This window comes from Palaemon carinicauda, chromosome 26 (genome assembly GCF_036898095.1).
Source record: "Palaemon carinicauda isolate YSFRI2023 chromosome 26, ASM3689809v2, whole genome shotgun sequence".
In the NCBI taxonomy this organism is placed as follows: domain Eukaryota; kingdom Metazoa; phylum Arthropoda; class Malacostraca; order Decapoda; family Palaemonidae; genus Palaemon; species Palaemon carinicauda.
This window is the reverse complement of record NC_090750.1, coordinates 92975047-92999900: the sequence shown is the minus strand read 5'-3', so window position 1 is coordinate 92999900 and position 24854 is coordinate 92975047. Positions and strand designations below refer to the sequence as shown.

Sequence of the window (24854 nt, the reverse complement as noted above, 5' to 3'; positions counted from 1 at the left end):
CTGACACCTTACGGCAATGCAAGCACATGCGACATTATGGTCGTATGCTAGACGCATACGGTCAAGTCTTTTTTCTCACAGGAGTATAAACAGACTATTGTCTCTTCTTCGCGTCTCTCTGGCCTCGCAGCTAACGCTCCCTCGTGTCAAGCTTTGGCATTAAGTTTGTTGAACACTCGCTGATTACACACGATCAGGTCTTAACCTCACAGCATGAGGTTCACGTTATTGATGCTTCTTTTCAACAAGCCTAGCTTTAAAATCGGTTTCTTGCAACCGATATGGACCTGTTTTGGGAGGCGGTTCTAGATCTTGATTCTCTCTCATGACATGTTGAGTGTAGGCAGCATGCTGGAACCATACTGGACTCATGCTGGGACCGTGCTTGAACCATACTGGAGTCATGCTGGGACCGTGCTTGGTGCATGCTGGAAGCATGTCTTTAGTCCTTTTCCCGGGTCATGATCACGAACGTTTTATGTTAAACCATCAAGCTTTAGGTCTAGCTGCCTCCAGTATTTTGGAAAACCCCTAAGATCTAGAGGGTTGTTCGAAGGAGACAGCTGAGGTTTTCGCTTGTACAAAGTATATTTGCCTCAAGGTTTTTCAACCCAATTAGAGTGTTTTATGGAGTGGTGTAGAGCTAGAGCCGGCTCTTCATTTGGTAACTCTAACACAAGTGGCCTATTTTTTCTTAGACCTTAGAAGTAAACACATTTTCTTTCCTCCTCGACCATCAAAGGGTACAGGAGTATGCGGGCATCTGTCTTCAGACGCAGAAGATTGGATCTATCAAATAGAGACCTTATAGATCTTCTCGGATCATTTGAGAGGACTTGGAGGCATCAGCAAGATGCGCCAGCCTGAAATTTAGGGTTTGTTTCTGGAGTTTCGCGGTAGTGACATATCCGACCCTTTACACTTGGTCTCTTTTTAAGGCCTAACTTTGGAGACTTTCTGAGTAAGTCTACCATAGTTGAGTGTCAGTGAAGTTCACTCTTTTAGAAAGAACATGGACTTCATATTGGTTAAGCCATAGGTACCTTGTAACCTGGATTCTTGGTCATTAACAAACATCTTTCTCATCCATAGCCTAAATCTTTCGGGATCACTATCCTCTCGAATTTGGTTTGCGATGGGCTGAGAAGAGTTTTTTGCCCGATTAAAACGAAGTTTTATCGGGACAAGAACAAAGAAGTTAAGAGTCTATTCATGACTCCTGGGTGCACGGTCAAGAAGCCTGCGCTATCCATGTCTAAAAAACACTATCATCTCGTATAAACTTTGATTACAAAGGTTTTTTCACACGGTTGGGGTGACAGATCATAAGATGTTGAAAGAGTAAAGACTCACGAAGTTAGAGCTGTATAAACTTCTGTAACTTTTAAACTAAACTGTTCTCTGCAAAGCATCGCGTATACAGCCTTGTGAAGGGGTAATCCTGTATTGGGATCCAGTCTCTTTATGAAGACGTCTACGTTTTGGGATCACTTGTAACAACGAGTGCAGTAGTAGGTGAAACATCCTCCACTACATTTCCATAAATTCCTAGTACTCCTGTTCTTCTCTTGGAACTGTTATATATATTTTTATGATTTTACGTGAAGATTGGTCGGCAATCTTCCGCAATCTTTGATCTAGTCAGGTGGTCATTTTGTTCCTAGAGAGTGCCCGGAACAAGGGTATTAGTTGAGGTCCTGTCATGTTATAGGTGGTTGTACCGTTTGACAGCTCCTAGAGATCATCAGCCCCGAGTGGATCACTGGATCTCCTAAGGATAGCAGACAAAATGAGGCAGAGCATTGCTGTCAGCTTCCTTATCAGGTTAGAACCACTTAAGTTGTTTATGTAACTCTTAAGTGAATTTCCAATTATGCAGCTGTGTCTGACCCGCCACCAATGGGTGTCAATCAGCCATTATATAACCAGCGGGTAAGTTTTATATTTAAAAATGATATTTTCAAAATAAAATAAATTTTTGAATATAGGCCTACTCACCCACTGGTTATATAAGTTTTAGACCCATCCTCCTCCCCTCTAGAGACCATGGTGCATGGAAAATCTGAATTGGTTGAGTATAGTTCTACCTGTTGTACCGCGAAGGCGCTGGGGTACACCTGGCATATCTGCGCTAAGCCGCGCTTGAGATTTTGAATTTCCTGCAGAGGCGTCAGGGCCTTTAGCCATTATATAACCAGCAGGTAAGTATATTCAAAAATTTATTTTATTATGAAAATATATTTTTAACGACTCATGAAAACCGAATAAAAGCTGTCAATTAATGTATATCTTGTGCGAATGGCCCGTTAGGTTTTAACCGAGAGGCAAGGTGAATGTAACTAATTTCATTCCAACAGATGGCAAGTTTATATACAAGAGTTTTCGGACAATAATGTCACAAAAATTCAAGCAGACATTCCTGTATAGGCGGGCTTAAACAGGCTCTGTTAACAGTGAGGGGGAGAGCGAGATATATAAAAAAAAAAAAAAGGAAAATACTGTTAGTTTACGAGCATGTGTGAAGCATGGGCGGTGCATTTTTCCCTCCTTAAAAAACACACGTGAAATAGGGTGCCCTGTTCTTGAGAGGCATACTGTAGTGTGGTTCTCTTGCAAGTAATATGCAAGTTTTAGGCGATGAGTGAAGAAACTTCTCTGCCACCAATGTTAATTTAGAAAGCCTTTAGATTGCAACGGATCACTAGGAAAGGGCATGTGTAAGGGGCCGTAAGCGGCGGCTTGCTTGTGTCGTGTGCAGGGAAACATGCGTTGCAGAGTGGAAATCTTTTGGTGTTTGTTGCTTCGCTGGGGACTTGTAAGTCTTGCGGCATAAAGTAAACACTTTCGACTAACAGCGAAGGAGAGAGTAAGAAATAAGAAAAAAAATAGACCATCAAAGTGTACGAGCATGTGTGAAACGTGCGATACAATCTATGATGTGATTGGGCAATTTAAGATGAGGCTTAGATCAAATCATCAGAGATTGAGGTGGGATAAAGTGCAATGCAATCTGACCTACAATTTTATATACTACAGCCAAAATCATGGTCCACACACATAATTTAAAGCATCCCTTTCAAAGAATTACTACGTAATGCTGCCTCCTATATAAAGAAAAAATGGGATGGTTTCATATGCTTAAACAAGATTTATTGCCTTTCCTTGCATTGCCACTAAATTATAGAGATGTGCGCTAACCTTAACCTAACCTAGGGGGCTGGATCCTTATCTAGATAGATAAAGCCACCGCCCTCATTTAATGCAAATTACAATGCTGTAGATAGAATCAAATTATGAGGATATATTCCAACTTTACATAGTGCTGTAGATAAAGTTTTAGTAGTAGATCCTTACTTAACCTACCGCCCGAAAAATTCAAGCTCTTAGCACTAACAGTTAGCAAAGTCTTATTGTACATCGCTAATTTTAAATATTAAACTTAGCCGGTGAATATATAATAGCTGACGTCTCGGACGGCTCGAATGAAACACAAAAACTCGCGAGCGATCGCCATGAAGGTTGCGGGTGTGCCCACCAGCGCCGACTATCGGCCAGATACCGCATATACTTGTAAAAAGCTCCAGTTCTTCTCTGTCGGTCTTATCGACAACTTGATTCCGCTCGCTGTTGACCTTGAGTTTTCGTCATTTTTGGTGAAGTACTTTATTTGGTTGTTTTGAGCTTTCGCTGTGACGGGTGTTTTTCTCTTCAATTAAAACTCTTGAACCCTTTTTTGGCTAGTGTTTATTGTTGATGACTTTGGATTTGTTTTGGATTTTTCTCTGATTGTTCAATATGGCTGACCCTTCTCCTATCCCTGGACCTAAATTTCGCAAATGTAATGCTAGGGATTATAACAAACGTCTTCCCAAGGCCTCTCTCGACCCACATACCGTTTGTTCTAATTGCCGGGGTAAAACCTGTCAATTAGGAGATCGGTGTGATGAGTGCGTGGTCTTGTCGGAATTCGACTGGCTTGAATTTGATAAATATTCTCGTAAGCTAGAGAGAGATAGGGTGAGGAGAAGCTCCTCTAGGTCATTGGAATTTTCCTCCTCCCATGCCCCTGAACCTAATCCTTCCCCTGTAGTAGTTGTTCCTGAACCCTCTACTAGCACTCATGAACCGTCCATGCGGGATATGTTTCTTGCGATTCAAGCTTTAGGCGAGAAAGTTGAATCCTTAGCTTCGGACCGTAACCAACTCATGTCAGATGTGAAGTTATTAAAGTGTCCGAATGGCAAATCAGAAAATCGTAGTGACAAAGTGATTAGTGCGCAAAGTGTTGTTAGTGTTGCGACCGAGGGTTCGTCTGTTCGTGCTTGTCGCTCCCCTAGTCCGAGACCTCTTTCAGGCTCCCCTGCACCAGGGAGAAGTAATGTCGTAGGACTTAAGGGGACGAGAGGCTTTAACCAACGTACAGACGTTCCCTCTTTGGTATCGGGCGTTTCTCGTCAAGATCGCCCTTACCCTAAGATGAGCGAGGCTGTGTTCTCCTCGTCATCCGAAGGCTTTTCGCAAAAGAAACCTTGGAGCAAGGTTTCTAGACCCTTGAAGCGGAAGTCAGTCCCTTCAGGACAGGTCCAGCGTCCTGGCTGTAGCCATTGGGACAGCTCTGACCCTTTGCAGTCGTCGGAAGACTGTTCGCCTATTAAACGTAAGCGTAACTCGGGCTCCGAGAGTCTCAGTAAAGGCAATGTTTTGCCGACACAGACGTTACCATCGTCTCGGCCCGTCCCGACTCCCGTTGATCCTAAATGGGTTGTCCTGCAGGATATGCAGACTAAGCTTGCCTCCCTTATGGAGGAGTATACCGTTGAGCAGGTTCACGATGATCCTCGCCGTTACGTTGATCGAGACTCTGGCCGTCAGCCGCCCAAACGAGCTTTTTCTCGTCCTTTTGACGTTATGAAACGTGATGTTGGTAGTTTGTCACGTCAGTCACGTGACATGGATCCTCACTCGCTGCAGTCCCGTGTTGACTTTCAGCCGCTGCCGCAGCCTCGTGTTGACATTCAGCCGCTGCCGCAGTCTTGTGTTGACGTTCAGAACGTTCGCCAACCAACTCAATTGCCTCGACTTGACGTTGAGCGTCAAGCACCGCAGTCAAAGGTTGTTTTGACTGCTCAGTCTAGGCAGTCAATGCAGTTCCGACGTGACGTCGAGCGTCCATCAACTCCTGTTGTTGTTGTTGGTCAGTCGCAAGGTTTTCAGTCCTTTCAGCAGCGGCATGACGTCGCTTCCTCGACTGCTACTGCTGCTCCTTTGCTTGTGGACATTGCCTGTCAAGCATTGCCGCCGCGGCAGGTCTCTCCTTTTCATGAGACTCGACAATTGTCGGACGAGGTTCCTTCAGATGAGGAAGTTGCTGATCCTCCGCCTACTGATATTCCTTTGGGCAGTTTGTCAGACGGAGAAGAGCCTAAAGCTGCTCAGCCCTCTATGGACTTTAAGAAAATCATGTTGATTTTTAAGGATCTTTTTCCACGCCATTTTGTACCTTCTGCTCCTCGTTCGCCTCCGTCAGAGTTTGCGCTAGGCCTAGCTGCTTCCAAGCCTTCGTTTACTAAGCTAGTGCTCTCTCGCTCTTCTAAGAGGGCTTTACGTTTGCTAGGCGACTGGTTGATCACCAGGAGGAGTTTGGGGAAGACTGCCTTTGCTTTCCCTCCTTTTAAACTGGCTTCTAGAGCGAGCGTCTGGTATGACACGGGAGAAGTTCTCGGCTTGGGAGTTCCTGCCTCTGCCCAGGGAGACTTCTCAAGCCTAGTAGACTCTCCCCGTCACCTGGCCATGAGACACTCTAAAGTTTATTGGTCCTCCTCGGACCTTGACCATCTCCTTAAAGGGGTTTACAGGGCCTTCAAAGTTTTTAACTTCTTAGATTGGTCTCTAGGAGCCTTAAGCAGGAAGATCTCATCGGCCGACCAGGATGTTTCCGTGCTTATTATGTCCTGCATGGACAAAGCCATCCGTGATGGCTCCAATGAGCTCGCCGATACCTTTACGGCTGGAGTCCTGAAGAAGAGGGAGACTCTTTGCTCGTTCCTTTCGGCAGGAGTAACTCCCTGTCAAAGGTCGGAGCTCCTCTTTGCCCCTTTGTCATCTGCCTTGTTTCCTCAGCAGTTGATCAAGGATATTGCGGCTTCGCTGGTGCAGAAGGATACCCACGACCTGATGGCTACGTCTGCTCGTAAGGGTGCTCCTTCATCGTCTTATGTCGTAAGACCCAAGATCGATACCCCAGCGACGAGGTTTATCCCGCCCTTTCGTGGCAGAGCCCCCAGTAGGGGAGGCGCTCGTGCCGACAGTAAGAGAGGCAAGAGGAGATGATCCAAGTCCTCCCGTGGCAGAGTCTGACTGCCCACGTCCTCAGACAGCGGTAGGGCCCAGACTGAACAACTTCTGGCAGGCCTGGGAGAAGAGGGGTGCAGACCGAGAGTCTGTGTTGTTGCTCAAGGAGGGGTACAAAATACCTTTTGTACGCAGACCTCCTCTAGTAACAGTTCCTTTAGACCTCTCTCCCAGGTATCGAGAGGAGTCAAGGAGACAAGCTCTACATCAGCAGGTTTCTCAGTTGCTAGAGAAGGGAGCGGTGGTGAAAGTCTCGGACCTTCAATCACCGGGATTTTACAACCGTCTCTTCCTAGTCCCAAAGCATACAGGAGGTTGGAGGCCAGTGCTGGACGTCAGTGCGCTCAACGTTCTTGTTGTAAAAACAAAATTTACGATGGAGACCACGAAGTCCGTCCTAGCAGCGGTCAGAGAGGGAGACTGGATGGTCTCTCTCGACCTGCAGGATGCGTATTTCCACATTCCTATACACCCGGATTCTCAACCGTATCTGAGGTTTGTTTACAGGAATGTGGTGTACCAGTTCCGAGCACTGTGCTTCGGCCTCAGCCCTGCTCCTCTCGTGTTTACGAGGCTCATGAGGAATGTGGCAAAATTCCTTCATTTATCGGGAATTCGAGCCTCCCTGTACCTGGACGACTGGCTTCTCAGAGCGTCGTCCCGTCATCGCTGTCTGCAGGACCTTCAATGGACGTTAGCTCTTGCAAAGGAGTTGGGATTCTCTATTTGGGGATGGAGATTCGCAGTCTAGTTTTTCGGGCTTTTCCGTCTGCCACCAGGATAGAGCAAGCCCTGCTCAAAGTCCGCCTCATGCTGAAAAAAGACCGTTGCTCAGTGAGAAGTTGGATGAGCCTCCTAGGGACTCTGTCATCCCTGGAACAATTTATCTCACTAGGGAGACTTCACCTTCGCCCTCTCCAGTTCCATCTAGACTCCCATTGGAACAAGGGCAAGACTTTGGAAGCTGTGTCAATCCCGATCTCCGAGCCAGTAAAAACGTGCCTGAGCTGGTGGGACAGCAACATAAGTCTGCGAGAGGGTCTGTCCCTGGCGGTCAAGAACCCAAACCACGTGTTGTTCTCAGACGCATCGGATTTGGGTTGGGGAGCGACTCTGGACGGTCTGGAATGTTCGGGTCTTTGGACGTCGGATCAGAGGAGCCTGCACATCAACTGCAAGGTGCTGTTGGCTGTTCACTTGGCCTTGACGAGTTTCAAGAGTCTTCTACGAAACAAAGTGGTAGAAGTCAATTCGGACAACACCACAGCCTTGGCGTACATCTCCAAGCAAGGAGGCACTCACTCCCACACACTGTTCGTCATCGCAAGGGACCTCCTCATCTGCTCAAGAGATCGAGGCATCTCACTGTTGACAAGATTCATCCAGGGGGACTTGAACGTCTTGGCGGACTGTCTCAGTCGGAGAGGTCAGGTGATCCCCACAGAATGGACACTCCACAAGGACGTGTGCAAGAGTCTTGGATGACTTGGGGCCAACCCACCATAGACCTCTTTGCCACCTCGTTGACCAAAAGGCTCCCGACCTATTGCTCTCCAGTCCCAGATCCAGAGGCGGCCCACATAGATGCTTTCCTGCTGGACTGGTCTCACCTGGATGCGTACGCATTCCCGCCGTTCAAGATCATCAACAAGGTACTGCAGAAGTTCGCCTCTCACGAAGGGACAAGGTTGACGTTGGTTGCTCCCCTCTGGCCCGCGAGAGAGTGGTTCACAGAGGTACTTCAATGGCTGGTAGACGTTCCAAGGAGTCTGCCTTTAAGGATGGATCTCTTACGACAGCCCCTCGTAAGGAGTCTTCATCAAAGCCTCCCCGCGCTTCGTCTGACTGCCTTCAGACTATCGAAAGACTCTCAAGAGCTCGAGGATTTTCGAAGGAGGCAGCCAGAGCGATTGCGAGAGCTAGGAGAGCATCTACCATCAAGGTCTACCAGTCGAAGTGGGAAGTCTTTAGAGACTGGTGCAAGTCATCATCCATTTCCTCTTCCAGTACCTCTGTAGCCCAAATTGCAGACTTTCTCCTGCATCTGAGAAATGTTCGCTCCCTCTCTGCTCCCACTATTAAGGGCTACAGCAGCATGTTGGCTTCTGTGTTCAGACATAGAGGCTTAGATCTGTCCAATACTAAAGATCTCCAAGATCTCCTTAAGTCCTTCGAGACCTCTAAGGAGCGTCGTTTGGCAACTCCTGGGTGGAACTTAGACGTGGTCCTAAGGTTCCTAATGTCCGACAGGTTTGAGCCATTACATTCAGCCTCCCTGAAGGATCTCACCCTCAAGACGCTTTTTTTGGTGTGCTTGGCTTCGGCTAAAAGGGTCAGTGAGATCCATGCCTTTAGTAAAAACATCGGCTTTTCTACAGATAAAGCCACATGTTCGCTTCAGCTTGGTTTCTTGGCCAAAAATGAACTGCCTTCTCGCCCTTGGCCTAAATCTTTTGATATACCTTGCCTATCAGAGATCGTAGGCAACGAGGTTGAAAGAGTACTGTGTCCAGTTAGAGCGCTTAAGTTTTATTTAGCTCGTACCAAATCTTTACGAGGTGGATCTGAGGCCTTATGGTGCTCCGTTAAGAAGCCCTCATTGCCTATGTCTAAAAATGCTTTATCGTATTTTATTAGATTTTTAATCCGAGAGGCTCATTCTCACTTAAGTGAAAAAGATCGTTGTTTACTAAGGTCAAGACGCACGAAGTGAGAGCGATAGCAACTTCCGTGGCCTTTAAGCAAAACAGATCTCTGCGAAGTATTATGGACGCGACCTTTTGGAGGAGCAAGTCGGTGTTCGCTTCATTTTACTTAAAAGACGTCCAGACTCTTTATGAGGACTGCTACACACTGGGTCCATTCGTTGCAGCGAGTGCAGTAGTGGGTGAGGGTTCTACCACTACATTCCCTTAATCCCAATATCCTTTTAATCTTTTCTTGAAATGTTTTTAATCTTGTCTTGGGTTGTACGGAAGGCTGAGAAGCCTTTCGCATCCTTTTTGATTTGGCGGGTGGTCAAATGTCGTTTCTTGAGAGCGCCCAGATTAAGGGTTTTGATGAGGTCCTGTTGTATGGGTGGTCGCCCTGGATATAACAGCTCCTGGGAGTCTTTCAGCATCCTGAGAGGATGGCTGGGCTTCGTGAGGAAAGCGGACTAATAAGGCAGAGTAATCGTCAGAGTCAGCTTCCTTACCAGGTACCTATATTTAATTGGGTTTTGTTATGATATAATTGTCAAAAACTCTAAGCATATATGCCTTTATTGTATTAACCCTGGATAGGTACGGTGGGTCGTACGCGACCCCGAGCGTAAAAAAAAAAGAGGTTTTTCTCACGTGACTCACCCCCGTGACTGAATTTGTGGGTGATCGACCTGCAGGAGGTGTCTCCCCTACACGCTCTAGTAGTGTCCAGATGTGCATTGCTGTAGCTGTACTCCTTCCCCGATTTCTGAGACGCGTCGGGGTCGAGCGCGACCGAGTTTACCCTTCTAAGGTAATTTGCATAATTATCAAAGTTATTACGTATTATGAAATTGTCGTAGAATGGTGCAACTTGTATAGGTTATCAGTTGTGGAAAGTCTTGGTGGATTGTTTGGCTACCATGTGCATGATTTTTTTTTTAGTTAAAATGTCGTTCATCACCACGAGGACCATTTTACCGCGAGTGCCCCTTTTTCATTTTTTTTCATTTTTTTGCCAAGTCATTTTTCCGTAAGATATTGCCAAATAGTGTCGTAAAACTTTTGCTTGTTTAGTGTTGGAAAGTGTGTCTAGATGATCTGGCTACCCATGCGTGACTTTGTTTTTCTCAGATACGACGTAGTTATTGGTATATTGGGTATTTAACTGCGGTTGCCAATTTCTGTTTTTTTTCAATATTTGTAAAAAATTTTACGTAGTAAGGAATTGCCGTATATTATTCATTTTTTTTTCATGTTTATGTGTTAGAAAGTGTGCCTTGATGATTGGGCTAACACGTGCATGTCTTTTTTTTTATCTGAGATGCCGTATATTAGAATGTTGGGCATTTTACCGCGAGTGCCCCTTTTTCATTTTTTTTTTCATTTTTTTGCCAAGTCATTTTTCCGTAAGATATTGCCAAATAGTGTCGTAAAACTTTTGCTTTTTTAGTGTTGGAAAGTGTGTCTAGATGATCTGGCTACCCATGCCTGACTTTGTTTTTGTCAGATACGACGTAGTTATTGGTATATTGGGTATTTAACTGCGGTTGCCAATTTCTGTTTTTTTTCAATATTTGTAAAAATTTACTACGTAGTAAGGAATTGCCGTATATTATTGATTTTTTTTTCATGTTTATGTGGTAGAAGGTGTGCCTTGATGGTTGGGCTAACACGTGCATGTCTTTTTTTTTATCTGAGATGCCGTATATTAGAATGTTGGGCATTTTTCCGCGAGTGCCCCTTTTTATTTGTTTGGCATTTTTTTGCTTAGTCATGTTACCGTAAGGAATTGGCAAGTAGTGTCGCAAAACTTATATTTTTATAGTGTTGGAAAGTGTTTCTAGATGATCTGGCTACCCATGCCTACCTTTTTTTTAGCCAGATATGGCGTATATATAGGTATGTGTTCGATTTTCCGGTGATTGCCATTTTTTCGTTTTTTCCCATTTCTTTCAAAATTACTACGTACTAAGGAACTATCACAGAGTAATGATTCCTCTAGATGTTTATTTGTCGGAAAATTTTGTTTACTTCTTTTTTGATTGAATATCATCAAATTTTTTTAGCTAAAATATATTGTTTCACATTTTTTTTTTTTTCGATTTTATTTCCCTTCAAAAAATTTTTTTTGGGTCAGAATTTTAATTTTATAGTCGTAAAATAATCGACAATTATCCAGCAACCCACCATACAATTTTTATGCATATCCAATAATAATTAGATTAGTAAATAACACCTTGAAATTGACATACCCTTCCTACATTTCAAGTGGCAGATTAGGGAGTCTGAGTCAGTGTGGTTGGCGGCCATTTTGTGGACATATCCGAAGCGTAAGTTGCCCTATCTATATATATTCTTGTTCCCTATAGAATTTGTGATATTTTGGTATATTTTTACCTGCATAAATATCATATTATATATTAAATATATGTATTTTTTTACGAAATTTCTAAGTACTCAAAAAATTACCTTTAGATATGGCCCCTGATATAAATGTAATTTACAAAATTATGAAGATTTTTTTACATATTTCTATTTTAGGATAACATATGTTTATTCCCTAAAAAAATTAGCCACTTCCTATTTCATTTGGGTACCCAAAAAAATTCATGAAATTTGGACAAATTTTTTTGGCCAAAAAAAGTTACCCTTTTTTTCTCATTTCAGATCTTCACCTCCATGGGTCTGACTTCATCCAAAATACATCAAGATGTGTCCTAAACATTCAAGAATCAATTCCTAAAAGGATTTGTGTATATATGTATAAACTTTTTTTTATGAATTTTTATGTCAGGTCTTTTTTTTCTACTGAATTTTTTAAAATATTTATAATAAATAGTTTTTCTGCAGATGAGTAGTATTTATCTTTACAGTTGTTTTAAGCATTCATTGAAGTTTTTTTTGGCAAAAGAAAAAAAGAGGTTACTGCAAAAACTGATTTTTCAAGAATTTTTTTTGGCGTCGGGGTCGTTCGCGTCCGAGTATACCCTTAAAGTGGTGTCCGAGGAGCGTACCTATCCAGGGTTAATACTGGTCTCTACCCACCACCGTGGGTGTGAATCAGCTATTATATATTCACCGGCTAAGTTTAATATTTAAAAATGATATTTTGATTATAAAAAAATTTTTTGAATATACTTACCCGGTGAATATATAAATTAAAGGCCCTCCCTTCCTCCCCGATAGAGACCCAGCGGAATGAGAAGAACTGGATCTGTTTACAAGTATATGCGGTATCTGGCCGATAGTCGGCGCTGGTGGGCACACCCGCAACCTTCATGGCGAAAGCTCGCGAGTTTTTGTGTTTCTGTCGAGCCGTCCGAGACGTCAGCTATTATATATTCACCGGGTAAGTATATTCAAAAATTTATTTTATAATCAAAATATCATGTTTTGTAATATCAAGAATTATATAGCTTGGCTCATCAAAATTTCTTATGAGGTACAACTAACAAAGATTTACATAACACTCGGTAACTGTATAACAGGTAAATATCTTGCCAAAATTACCTTTGCTCAAGAGGTAACATTTCTTGATGAAAGGTCCCTTCAGATAAGTTATCAAACCAAGAACGTTATGTTGAATTCAGTTATGATTATGTAAAATGGTGGGAGAGTATTTTAAAATATTTTCACTTTTTTTGTTGCAGGTCCATCTTGAGCAATGAGCTACGGGTGAAAGAAAATTGAAGGCTTATAAAATTGCTGCTCTTCAATGAAAACATGAGATATGTAGATAACCAAACAGCTGCAGTAACTGGAATTTTAAAGGTAAGGTTAATGAAGAGCATTGCTGGTTAATTTCAATGGTATATTTTTTTCAGTCTGTTAGTAGATTGAGGTAAAATTGATATTTAAATAAATCAAAATTGGTGTAGCCCGTTTATGTGTCATGATGATTATAGATTTTCCATGGATTGCATTAGGATGAGTAAGTTTATGGATCAACTTTAATTTAATTTAAATAATTTGATTCTTAATTTACTTGTTTGTAAATTATAGTAGGATTGTCTTTTTATACTGCATTGACAATTGTTTAGTTGGATTGATTCTAGATTTTCCAAATGGAGTGAATTAAATGTTTTAATAACTATTGTTAAAAGACTAAAGTAGAATTGATTAATGAATTAAGGTAGGATTTCATTGTGAATAAATTCGGATAGTGTTATATTTCCAATGTGTGTTCCTACACAATTACAAAGACTCATTCTTTGTTCTTGGGATAGGTACTTGCTGCAAGAAGCCCATTATTGTATAATGGCCATACATTATGACAGCATATCCTTACGTAGGTATTGATTCTACCGTGACCATCTGTCTATGGAGAGTAACTTAGTCAAGCCTTTGAGATCTATGTCTCAAAAGTTATAAGGTAGTCAATGTCATGACTCAAACAGCTCTTAATGTCTGAGTATCTGGACATTTTAAACATAAAACTTACCCGCTGGCTATCGCAGATATGCCAGGTGTACACTAACGCCCTGGTGGACTTCAGGTAGAAACAATCCTACCACTTCAGATTTTCTATGCCGGCCATATTGGCCAGAACGTTGAAAATTCACTCGCAATTTACATTCAATTGGACAGTTTAATTGGTGTTGTACTGTCTTTTTGTTTTTGGCTTTCGCTTTAGTAATTTCCTTTTCATTTTTTCTTGAAATCTTTATTATTTTGTGGTTATTTAATTGTTTTGACCTTTGCTATTGTTTCTCTCTCGTCACTTTTCAATATGGCCAACCCCTCCCCTGTATATAGGAAGTGTAGTAAGGGTTGTCACACTCGCCTTCCTAAGGGTTCTGTTGATCCGCATACAATTTGTGTTAAATGTAGGGGAAAATCGTATTCTTTTGGGGATCGGTGTGAAGAATGTTCTTCGTTAACTGGAGTCAGTGGGTAGCTTATGAGCGTTATACTCAGAAATTAGAAAGAGATAGGATTAGACGTAGTTCTTCCGTTCAGTGGATTTACCTGTGTCTGATATCATTAATCCTATTCCTTCCCCCGTAGTGGTAGATCAAGAGCCGAATGAACCTACGATGAGGGAGATGTTGTCCGCGATTCAAGCTCTCGGTGTGAGAGTTGAATCTTTAACGGCGGATGAAAAGCAAATTGTCAGAAATTAATTTACTTAAAGGTGGTCGTACTAGTGATCAATCGAGTGTTAAAAGTTTGACAAATGTGTTCAGTGTTGTGGAGGGCGCGCCTGCGCGATCCTGTCGTTTGCCTAGCCTAAGACCTCTGTCAAGCTCCCGGACCCAGGAGAGAAGTTATGTCGAACGGCGAAAGGGAACGAGAGGCTTCATCAATCGCGCAGACGTTCCCTTGAGTGATCCTGCTGCCGTAGCTCAGGTCACTCACCCTCACCATAGAAAAGGTGAGGTTAGTGCTTTGTCCCCTTCTTCAGATGAAGGGTCACGTGACGAGAGGTGGCGTCAAACCTCTAGACCAATTAAGAGGAAAGTTCAGTCGGTGGAACAGCGGCACGTTCCCTCTCTGCAACAGCCAGGTTGTAGTCATTGGGATACACTTGAGTGTTTTCGGTCCTTTGACGAGAGTTCGCTTGCGAAGCGCTCGAAAGTGGGTTCCGATAGAGATAAAGTGATTCATTCAGATGCGGAGTTAATACCTGGTTCGGGCGTGACAATACATGCTCCGCCTCTCCCTTTGGATTGGGGCTCTTCTCCCGAAAGTGGTGAACGGTTGGATAGCGATGAAGAGGGCGAATTCGCTGTAGAAAAGGCTGCGCGATTATCACCTCAAGGTGATCCAAAGGGGTCTATGTTGTTGGACATGAGACAGCAGCTCTCGTCGATGATGCAGTCATATCGACCGGCTGTTGGCAGTGCGGCTGGGCGCCAGTCTACCGTGGTAGACACGTTGTTTCACAGGCGGGCTGATGTCTCTGAGGCTGACGTGATATCACCCAGGCGGTCTCCCAGCGGCAGGTTGAAGTAGATTTGTCTTGGCAGAGCCCTGTTTCACAACATCTAGCAAAAGCGCATACAGCCGATCGTCAGTCCAAGCGTGACGACGCTCGCCAAATAGCGGAGCGGACCGCCAAGCGGCAGGATGGGAGCAGGCGCGAGGAAAATTGATGTGGCCGCGGAGTGTCAGCGGCAGGCAGGCGCTAAGCATCAGTGTGACGACTCACGCCAATCGAGTCGTGGAATGGCGAAGCGTCAGCACGAGCATCGCGTGAGCGCAGCGCGCCAGGACGCGGCGCGCCAGGACGCGGCGCGCCAGGACGCAGCGGAGCCTCAACGCCAGCTAGTGTCTACCCATAGTAAAACCAATCGTGACAGCAAACGCAAGGCGAGTGGCTGTCAATTGGATGTGAATATGGAACAACGCAAGCGCGCCCATGTCGCCACTGACGCGCCTGCATAGGAAGGTCAATGTTATGATCAAAACCCATCTCCAATCACTGATTGGATGGAGGAAGATCCGGATGAGGTTTCATCTCAGGAGGAACAATTGGATGATATCTCGGAGGGAGAAGAGGAGAAACCACCTCAACATTTGGTGGACCTCAAGAAGCTGATGCTAGTCTTCCCGGAATTATTTCCAGACAATTTTACGCCTGTTGCTCCGCGATCTCCTCCTCCTGAATTTACCTTCGGTAAAGCAGCAAAGACATAATTTTATACAATGATGGTTCTTTCCCGTTCTTCTAAGAGAGCATTGAAATTAATGGTAGCATGGTTGTATTCAAAGTAAGCTCTGGGCAAGATATGCTTCGCGTTTCCACCAGCCAAGCTAGCTTCTAAGTCGAGCGTTTGGTATGAGACTGGGGAAGTCTTGGGTTTGGGAGTTACGGCGTTTGTGCAGGGAGACTTCTCAAACCTGGTGGACTCTTCCCGTCGCCTAGCAATGAGGATGACTAAAGTGTGGTGGTCAGTGTCGGAGTTTGACCATCTCTTGAAAGGATTGTTCAGGGCGTTTTTTTTTTTTTTAATTTACTTAACTGGTCACTGGAAGCCTTAAGCAGAAAAGTAACCAAAATGAAGGAGACAAATACGAGTAATCTTGACCAGCTTATGTCTTGTATGGACAAGGCAATTAGAGATGGTTCTAACGAGCTGGCTGCTCTGTTTACTGCGGGAGTTGTGAAGAGGAGAGCAACATTGTGTTCCTTCCTCTCTGCAGGGGTCACTCCATGTCAGAGATCGGAGTTGCTTTTTGCGCCCATGTCTTCGGCTCTTTTTCCGCAGGACTTAGTGAAGGAAGTGGCCGCAAATCTGACTCAGAAGGTTACTCATGATTTGGTTGCCAAAACAAACAGTAAGGTTTTGCCTACGTCCTTCTCTTCTCATAGAACAATGGAGGGGACATCATATTCTCATTCTGCTCAGCCCATTCGGGGCAAGCCTGCAGGGAGAAGCAATTTCAAATCGACGGCAAAGAAGTCCAAGAAAAGAGAAGCCAAGCCCAGTTGAGGCAGGGTCTGACTGCTCTCCCCTTCACGCAGCAGTGGTAGCCGGGCTAAACTACTTCTGGCAGGCCTGGGAGAAGGGGGGAGCGGACCCTTGGTCTGTACGTCTTCTAAAGGAAGGATACAAGATTCCGTTCTTATCAAAACCTCCTTTAGCCGCAGATCCTGAGGATCTTTCGCCCAAGTACAAGAGAGAACTGAAGAGGCAAGCCATGCAGCTTCAGGTGTCGCTTTTGCTGGAAAAGAGAGCGATAGAGAGGGTGCGGGACTTGGAGTCTCCAGGGTTTTACAACCGCTTGTTCCTAGTCCCCAAGAGTTCAGAGGAATGGAGACTGGTTCTGGATGTAAGCACCCTCAACTGCTACATCCAGAACTCGAAATTCACCATGGAGATTCAGAAGACCATACTGGCAGCTATGAGGAAAGGTGATTGGATGGTATCATTGGACCTTCAAGACGCTTATTTCCATGTTCCGTTACATCCAAGCTGCAGGCGTTACCTGAGGTTCATATACGGGAAGGAAGTCTTCCTTTTTCGAGCCCTATGTTTCGGCCTTCGCACAGCTCCTCTGATTTTTACGAAACTAATGATGAATGTGGCGAGCATGCTGCACTCGAGAGGCATCAGAGCTTCCCTGTACTTGGACGATTGGCTTATAAGAGCTCCCTCAGCCGATTGTTGTTTGAAGGACCTTCAGTTGACCTTAGATTTGACAAAAGAATTGGGACTCCTAGTGAGCCCAAAGAAGTCACAGCTGACTCCATCCCAAAAGATCCTTTATTTGGGGATGGAGATTCAGAGTCAGGATTTTCGGGCTTTTCCGTCGCCTGCAAGAGTTCAGTCAGCACTTCTAAGGCTGGAGGCCTTTATGAAGAAGAAAGTCACTTCAGTAAGAGAATGGATGAGTCTTCTGGGAACCCTCTCGTCTCTAGAGAAGTTTGTATCCTTGGGGAGACTGCACCTACGTCCCCTTCAATTTCACCTCAATGCTCATTGGAAGAGGGGTGATAATCTCGAAAGGGAGAGTATTCCCATTACGAGTACGATCAGAGCGCACCTTCGATGGTGGAACAACGCTCACAGACTCAACGAGGGCCTCTCGTTGGAGCAGAGGAACACAGACCTCGTGTTGTTTTCAGACGCCTCAAATTCGGGGGGGGGGGAGCAACATTGGGAAAAAGAGAAATCTCAGGTCGTTGGACAAAGGAACAGAAGGCTCTTCATATCAATCAGAAGGAGCTCTTAGCAGTGCACTTAGCCCTCAGAGGATTCGAGGATCTGGTCCTAGACAAGGTGGTTCAAATCAATGCGGACAGCACCACGGCCCTAGCATATATAGCAAAGCTGGGGGAGACCCACTCAAAGTCGCTGTACGAGCTAGCGAGATCTTTTCTCCTTTGGGCGAAGGAAAGGAGGATTCTTTTATTGACACGGTTCATTCAAGGAATCAAGAATGTGAGTGAGGACAGGCTCAGCAGGGGGAACCAAGTTCTTCCCACAGAGTGGACGCTACATCTGGACGTTTGCAAGAAGCTGTGGCGGTTATGGGGTTGTCCCCTCATAGATCTGTTTGCAACCTCCAAGACAAAGAGACTGGGAACGTACTGCTCTCCAGTTCCGGATCTCGAGGCAGCTCACATAGACGCGTTCCTGTTAGATTGGACACACATGGATCGTGTACGCGTTTTCACCATTCAAGATCCTATACAAAGTGGTGCAAATGTTCGTATCTCACAAGGGGCCAGGATGACCCTAATTGCTACTTTCTGGCCGTCAAGAGTCTGGTTCACGGAGGTACTGGAGTGGACAGTGGACGTGCCGAGAAGCCTTCCGTCAAGAGCAGATCCTCTCAGACAGCCCCATTTGGCAAGAAATCACCGAAACCTCTGAGCTCTACGTCTGACTGCCTTCAGACTATCGAAAAACTCGCAAGATCTAGAGGATTTTCGAATGAGGCAGCCAAGGCTATTGCAAGAGCAAGGAGAGCCTCTACCATCAGGGTGTATCAGTCCAAATGGGAGGTATTCAGAGAATGGTGTAGGGCTAACTAGGTTTCTTCGTCCAATTCCTCTATAACCCAGATTGCCAATTTCTTTTTAGATCTTAGAAATAAGCGTAACTTCTCTGCCTCGACGATTAAAGGATACAGAAGTATGCTGGCAACTGTTTTCAGACATAGAAATTTGGATATCTCCAACAATAAAGATTTATAAGACCACCTTAGGTCTTTTGAAACATCTATGAGATGTCATCAGGTTTCACCTGCTTGGAATTTGGATATGGTATTTAGATTCCTTATGAGTGACAGGTTCGAGCCTCTGCACTCGGCCACTTTTAAAGATATGACTTTGAAGACCCTTTTCTTAGTGAGCTTGGCAACGGCTAAAAGAGTCTGTGAGCTCCTTGCTTTTAGCAAGAACATTGGATTCAGAAACGGGAAAGCAATATGTTCCTTGCAACAGGGTTTTCTGGTCAAGAATGAACTTTCTTCTCGTCCATGGCCCAAGTCTTTGTAAATTACTAATCTCTATGACATAGTGGGCGATGATATAAAAAAGTACAATGTCTTGTTAGAGCTCTAAGGGTATATTTGGACAGAACGAAGAGCTTGAGAGGCAGCTCAGAGGCGCTCTGGTGTGCAGTCAAGAAGCCCTTGCAGCCTATGTCGAAGAATGCTCTATCCTTTTTTATAAGGCTTTTAATTAGAGAAGCTCATTCACAGTGTGATGAGGCAGATCTTAGACTGCTGAAGGTGAAGGCACACGAAGTAAGAGCAGTGGCTACTTCGGTAGCTTTTAAACAAAATCGCTCTCTGCAAAGCATAATGGATGCGACTTTTTGGAGAAGTCAGTCTGTTTTCGCATCCCATTACTTAAAACATCTCCAGACTCTTTATGATGACTGCTACACTTTGAGTCCATACGTTACTGCAAATGCAGTAGTAGGTGAAGGCTCTACCACTACATTCCCCTAATTCCTAGTACCCTTTTCTTTCTCTTGGAACTTTGTTGTTTTATGGTTGTATGTGGAGATTGGTCGACAGTCTTCCGCAATCTGTTGATTTGGTCAGGTGGTCATGTTGTTCCTTCAGAGTGCCCGGAACAAGGGTATTAATGGAGGTCCTGTCATGTTATAAGTTATGGCACCATTTGACAGTTCCTAGAGATCATCAGCCTCCTGGGTGGACCGCTGGATCTTCTAAGGATAGCAGACAGAATGAGGCAGAGAACCATTGCAGTCTGCTTCCTTATCAGGTACAAAACTCTTAAGTTGCTTAGGTGTAACTCTTAAGTGAATTTCCAATCAAATTGCTGTGTCTGACCCGCCACCAAGGGTGTCAATCAGCCATTCTTATATAACCAGCGGGTAAGTTTTATGTTCAAAAATGATATTTTCATAATAAAATAAATTTTTGAACATACTTACCTGCTGGTTATATAAGTTATATTCCCACCCTCCTCCCCTCTAGAGACCAAGGGGCAAGGAAAATCTGAAGTGGTTGGATTAGTTCTACCTGTAGTCCACCAGGGCGCTAGTGTACACCTGGCATATCTGCGATAGCCGCAAGTTTTGAGTAGTTCTGCCGGGGCGTCAGGGACTTTAGCCATTCTTATATAACCAGCGGGTAAGTATGTTCCAAAATTTATTTTATTATGAAAATATTGTTTTTCTGAATTTTAAACCAGCCAGTAAGGTTATAGTGGCTTGCTCCCTAAAGTTGATCTCCTATTAAAAGATGATTCTTTGTATTTGTGTGGGAATAAATCACGTGATTCTAGTGATTTGTATTTTCCTTAACTATGCAAACCTAAGATTGTTTCCTGTCAAGCCTAGATGAAGGTCAAAGTGGCATCTCGGTGTGCTGGAGAGGGGCTGAGGCTTACCCGCCACTTTTCAGTAACTACCATCTTGATATAAATTTTAGCAGCTGAGTTCCAGCCAAGCAGAAATCATTCTCCTATTGAAGGAATCGAGTTTATTTATTTAGAAAAAAAAAATGACTGCAATTACAAACTTTGGGATAATTGGGAATGACAGGATTGACTTCCTGTTCAACAGATTACAGTATGACTGGCTTGCCCCCTTATGCATTAAGATTTTTCATCATTGGGTGGAATTCAGCTTCCAAGTAATGGATCTCGTTGGGCTTTTATATAATGAATAAGATTAAAATTTGCATGTTTTTAAACTACAAAACAATTGGCCCTTCTAAAGACTAATACAAGGTATGACTGGCTACTCGGTTGACTATATCAGAACTTATTCTAATTGAAACAAGGGTTTAGTTAAGGCGTGTCCACTTGACCAGGCAGTGTCCAACAGGCAAGTATAGTTACCAGACCATGAGCATGCGATGATGTCAGAAGCATGAAAACTAAAACCAAAGGCGTGAAACTTGGAACAAACACATGCTAAAAGGTCTAGCTTAGCCTCAATGCCTTCTCGCTCATTAGCAGGGCAAAGCTGAAAGGCAATGTCTACATGTCGGTACTAAACTCAGGAAAACGTTTTTGCTTATGAGTTATGTGATAGCTTCCTTGATGGGATTTATGGGGTAACACTTTTCCACTTTACAAGATATAATTTCGGTTTAATATTTGCTCTTATAAATGACAGCAGTTTGTGTAGTTCATCATTATTGCCCATATTTTGTATTTAATCAGGATATTTCATAATTTTTGTAAGTGAAGTATGCAGAATATTTGACTACAAGTATAATTTTGACATTGAAGTGGTTAGTAAATTATTTTGATGAGAGTAATATATTTGTACAAGTAGAAGTGCACAGTGAAATATTTTAATGAGACTAATAGATCTGTATAATTAACAATCTATTTATTTTTCAGACTAAAATCCTCAAAAGGAGAAGAAAGTTATGCATACCTACTAAAAAAAAAAATACACTGCAAATACGAACTAACATGAAGATCAACGAGGAACAATTTGAGCTTCACTACAAAAAATCCAGAAAATTTAGCAAGACAAAGAATCGATGAATTTTATGAATTCCCGATGTCAAGAAGAGCACCAGATGACCTCATCTGAAGTGACAGTCTCATCATCAAATGTTTCTGAAGTATAAAAGACCACCATGAGCATATTGTAGAGTTACAAATACCTTGAAATGTCCAATTAACCAGATTTTTTAGGTAGTGTGTTATCATGGTCACTTCATATATATCCCATAGGTTTAATATCAATCACTAAATACAGATAGGATAAAGATGTTACAGTAAACAAGTAAAATATATATTTTTTTGCAATAAAAATATTATCAGACTGATTCAAGTTTATCAAAGTACTTCCATTTCTGGAAGCCGTTCATTTTATTATTAGAGCTATTAATTTTTTTTTCTAGTCAAGTAGCAAGTACTATATTCGTTCATAACCTTTACTAAGGCAGTTCATTAAAAGTCAATTTTATATTTCAATTTTTTGCATCTTTACGTAAACAAATACACGGTTATTTTTCTTGGTAAATTCTGAACAGGCAAAATTTAACTTGAAAATCGGATCCAGATCAATATTTTTTATCTTATTTTAATTGCTAATTGAAATTAATATTAAACTTTCCTAATTATTACTTGATATTAAACTAGAAGGCATTCTTTCAGCTGCCTGAAAACTAATTTGCAAATAAGAATATACAATGGATAATAAATTCCCATTACCTCATAGAATAGCTAGTTGGGATAATTATGTATAATGTTAAATGTATTGGTTTTATGACGTGTTAACTATGAATTTTTTTTAAAGAAATGAGGAAATTTAACATTAACAACCAATTAAGACTAACAAATGTAATTGAGGAAGGACTTTCCTTAGAGATTTGCTGCTCATGTTAAGAATTTTAATTTTGTTGTTAAATCAAATGATAATTTCCTCTGGATATTTTAACATAGTTTTAGATCATATAATTTTAAGAAGTGTTTAAAGTACTGTAAACAAGTTATACAAATCTGTGACTGAAGGGAAATTAACATAAATCATATTTGTAATTGATTTTAATTTTACAATATGGATATTAAAGTACATTAAATGTGTGAATATAACCTATTACTAATTATTCTAATTATATTACTTCATCTTTGTCCACGTATGCCATTTTTTTTCTCTTTTGAAACTTATGCAACTATTATCAACAGTCTTTGAATATCTCCTACTCAACTTCGGGTCTAGGCAAACTTTTTATCTTAGAATCTAGGCCTATGTTCTCTTAGAACCTATATATAAATACCATCATCAGTCTTTGAATTTTCTTTTACAAGACGTTTAATCTTGGGCAAAATTTTCTCTTAGAATGTAGGCATATGTTCTCTTAAAAGTTATATCTTTACTATTAGCATCAGTCTTTCAATTTTCCAAATACAACGTTGAATCTAAACTTAAATTCTCTTAAAGGCATAATCAGATTTCCTTAAAATACTAACTATTGGACATAAAAAGTCATGTTTTCTAATTAGCCATATATTGTCAATCCCGTTCAGTCATTATTTTTCTTGGTGGGTCGGGAGATGATAATATTTTATTATAGTGTTGGCATTAAACATATAGTAGAGAAGTAAAAAACTTTCTATTTGTTAATTTTGGCTCATTTATTTTATAGTAACTCACATTTCCTTCCTTCTTGGAGTAATGACACATTATCTTTAACTGAAAATTTTATAATAAGCTCCAGTACTAGGATTGTTTTTCATATATCTCATTTAAGGGGAGAACCAAGTATGCTTAGTAAAGTTTTCCTTTTTTATATATTAAGTAGGTTCACATACTGTATAGAAGAATTTTTAGTATTTGTAAAAACAATCTCTGCATGTACAGTATAGTCTCAAATAGTATTGCTGAGGATCAGAAGGCTGGTATAACACACACACTCTTAATTTCTCTCTCTCTCTCTCTCTCTCTCTCTCTCTCTCTCTCTCTCTCTCTCTCTCTCTTAAAATTTAGGTTATTATTTGATTGAAAATCAGATTATATATATATATATATATATATATATATATATATATATATATATATATATATATATATATATATATATATATCATATCTTTGAATTAAGATTCTCTCTCATCTTGAAATTAAGCTTCTCTCTCATATCTTGATATAAAAAATTCTCTCTCTCTCTCTCTCTCTCTCTCTCTCTCTCTCTCTCTCTCTCTCTCTCTCTCTCTCTCTCTCTCTCATATCTTGGAATTAAAATCATCTCTCTCATATCTTGGAATTAAAATGAACTCACTCTCATATCTTGGAATTAAAATGAACTCACTCTCATATCTTGGAATTAAAATGAACTCACTCTCATATCTTGGAAATAAAATGATTCTCTCTCTCTCTCTCTCTCTCTCTCTCTCTCTCTCTCTCTCTCTCTCTCTCTCTCTCTCTCTCTCTCATCTTGGAATTAGAATGATCTCTCTCTCTCTCTCTCTCTCAAATCTTGGAATTAAAATTCTCTCTCTCATATCTTGGAATTGAAGTTCTCTCTCTCATATCTTGGAATTAAAGTTCTCTCTCTCATATCTTGGAATTAAAGTTCTCTCTCTTATATCTTGAATTTAAAATTCTCTCATGTCTTTGAATTAAGGTCTCTCTCTCTCTCTCTCTCTCTCTCTCTCTCTCTCTCTCTCTCTCTCTCTCTCTCTCTCTCTCTCTCTTAAAATTTTGGTTATTATCTGATTGAAAATCGGGTTATATATAAATATATATATATATATATATATATATATATATATATATATATATATATATATATATCTAATATCTTGGAACTAAGATTATCTCTCTCATATCTTGAAATTAAGATTATCTCTCTCTCTCTCTCTCTCTCTCTCTCTCTCTCTCTCTCTCTCTCTCTCTCTCTCTCTCATATCTTGGAATTAAAATGATCTCTCTCATATCTTAGAATTAAAATGATCTCTCTCATATCTTGGAATTAAAACTCTCTCTCTCTCATATCTTGGAATTAAAATTCTCTCTCATATCTTGAGATTAGAATTCTCTCTCTCATATCTTGGAATTAGAATGATCTCTCTTTCCTCTTGGAATTAGAATGATCTCTCTCATATCTTGGAATTAAAATTATCTCTCTCTCATATCTTGGAATTAAAATTCTCTCTCATATCTTGAAATTAGAATTCTCTCTCTCATATCTTGGAATTAGAATGATCTCTCTTTCCTCTTGGAATTAGAATGATCTCTCTCATATCTTGGAATTAAAATTATCTCTCTCTCATATCTTGGAATTAAAATTATCTCTCTCATATCTTGGAATTAAAATGATCTCTCTCTCTCATCTTGGAATTAAAATGATCTCTCATATATCTTGGAATTAAAATTCTCTCGCTCATATCTTCAAATTAAAGTTCCCTCCTGTCTTTGAATT

The 24854-nt window shown here is 41.8% G+C and overlaps 1 long non-coding RNA gene across 1 annotated transcript in view; it reads left to right on the top strand.

Annotated features, from left to right (window-relative positions):
* Nucleotides 1-24854, top strand: part of LOC137620275 (uncharacterized) — an 83474-nt gene that overhangs the window by 9965 nt on the left and 48655 nt on the right. The window contains exon 2 of the long non-coding RNA XR_011040041.1: nt 12689-12809. This is a non-coding gene — a long non-coding RNA (uncharacterized lncRNA). The remainder of the gene's footprint in view (nt 1-12688; nt 12810-24854) is intronic.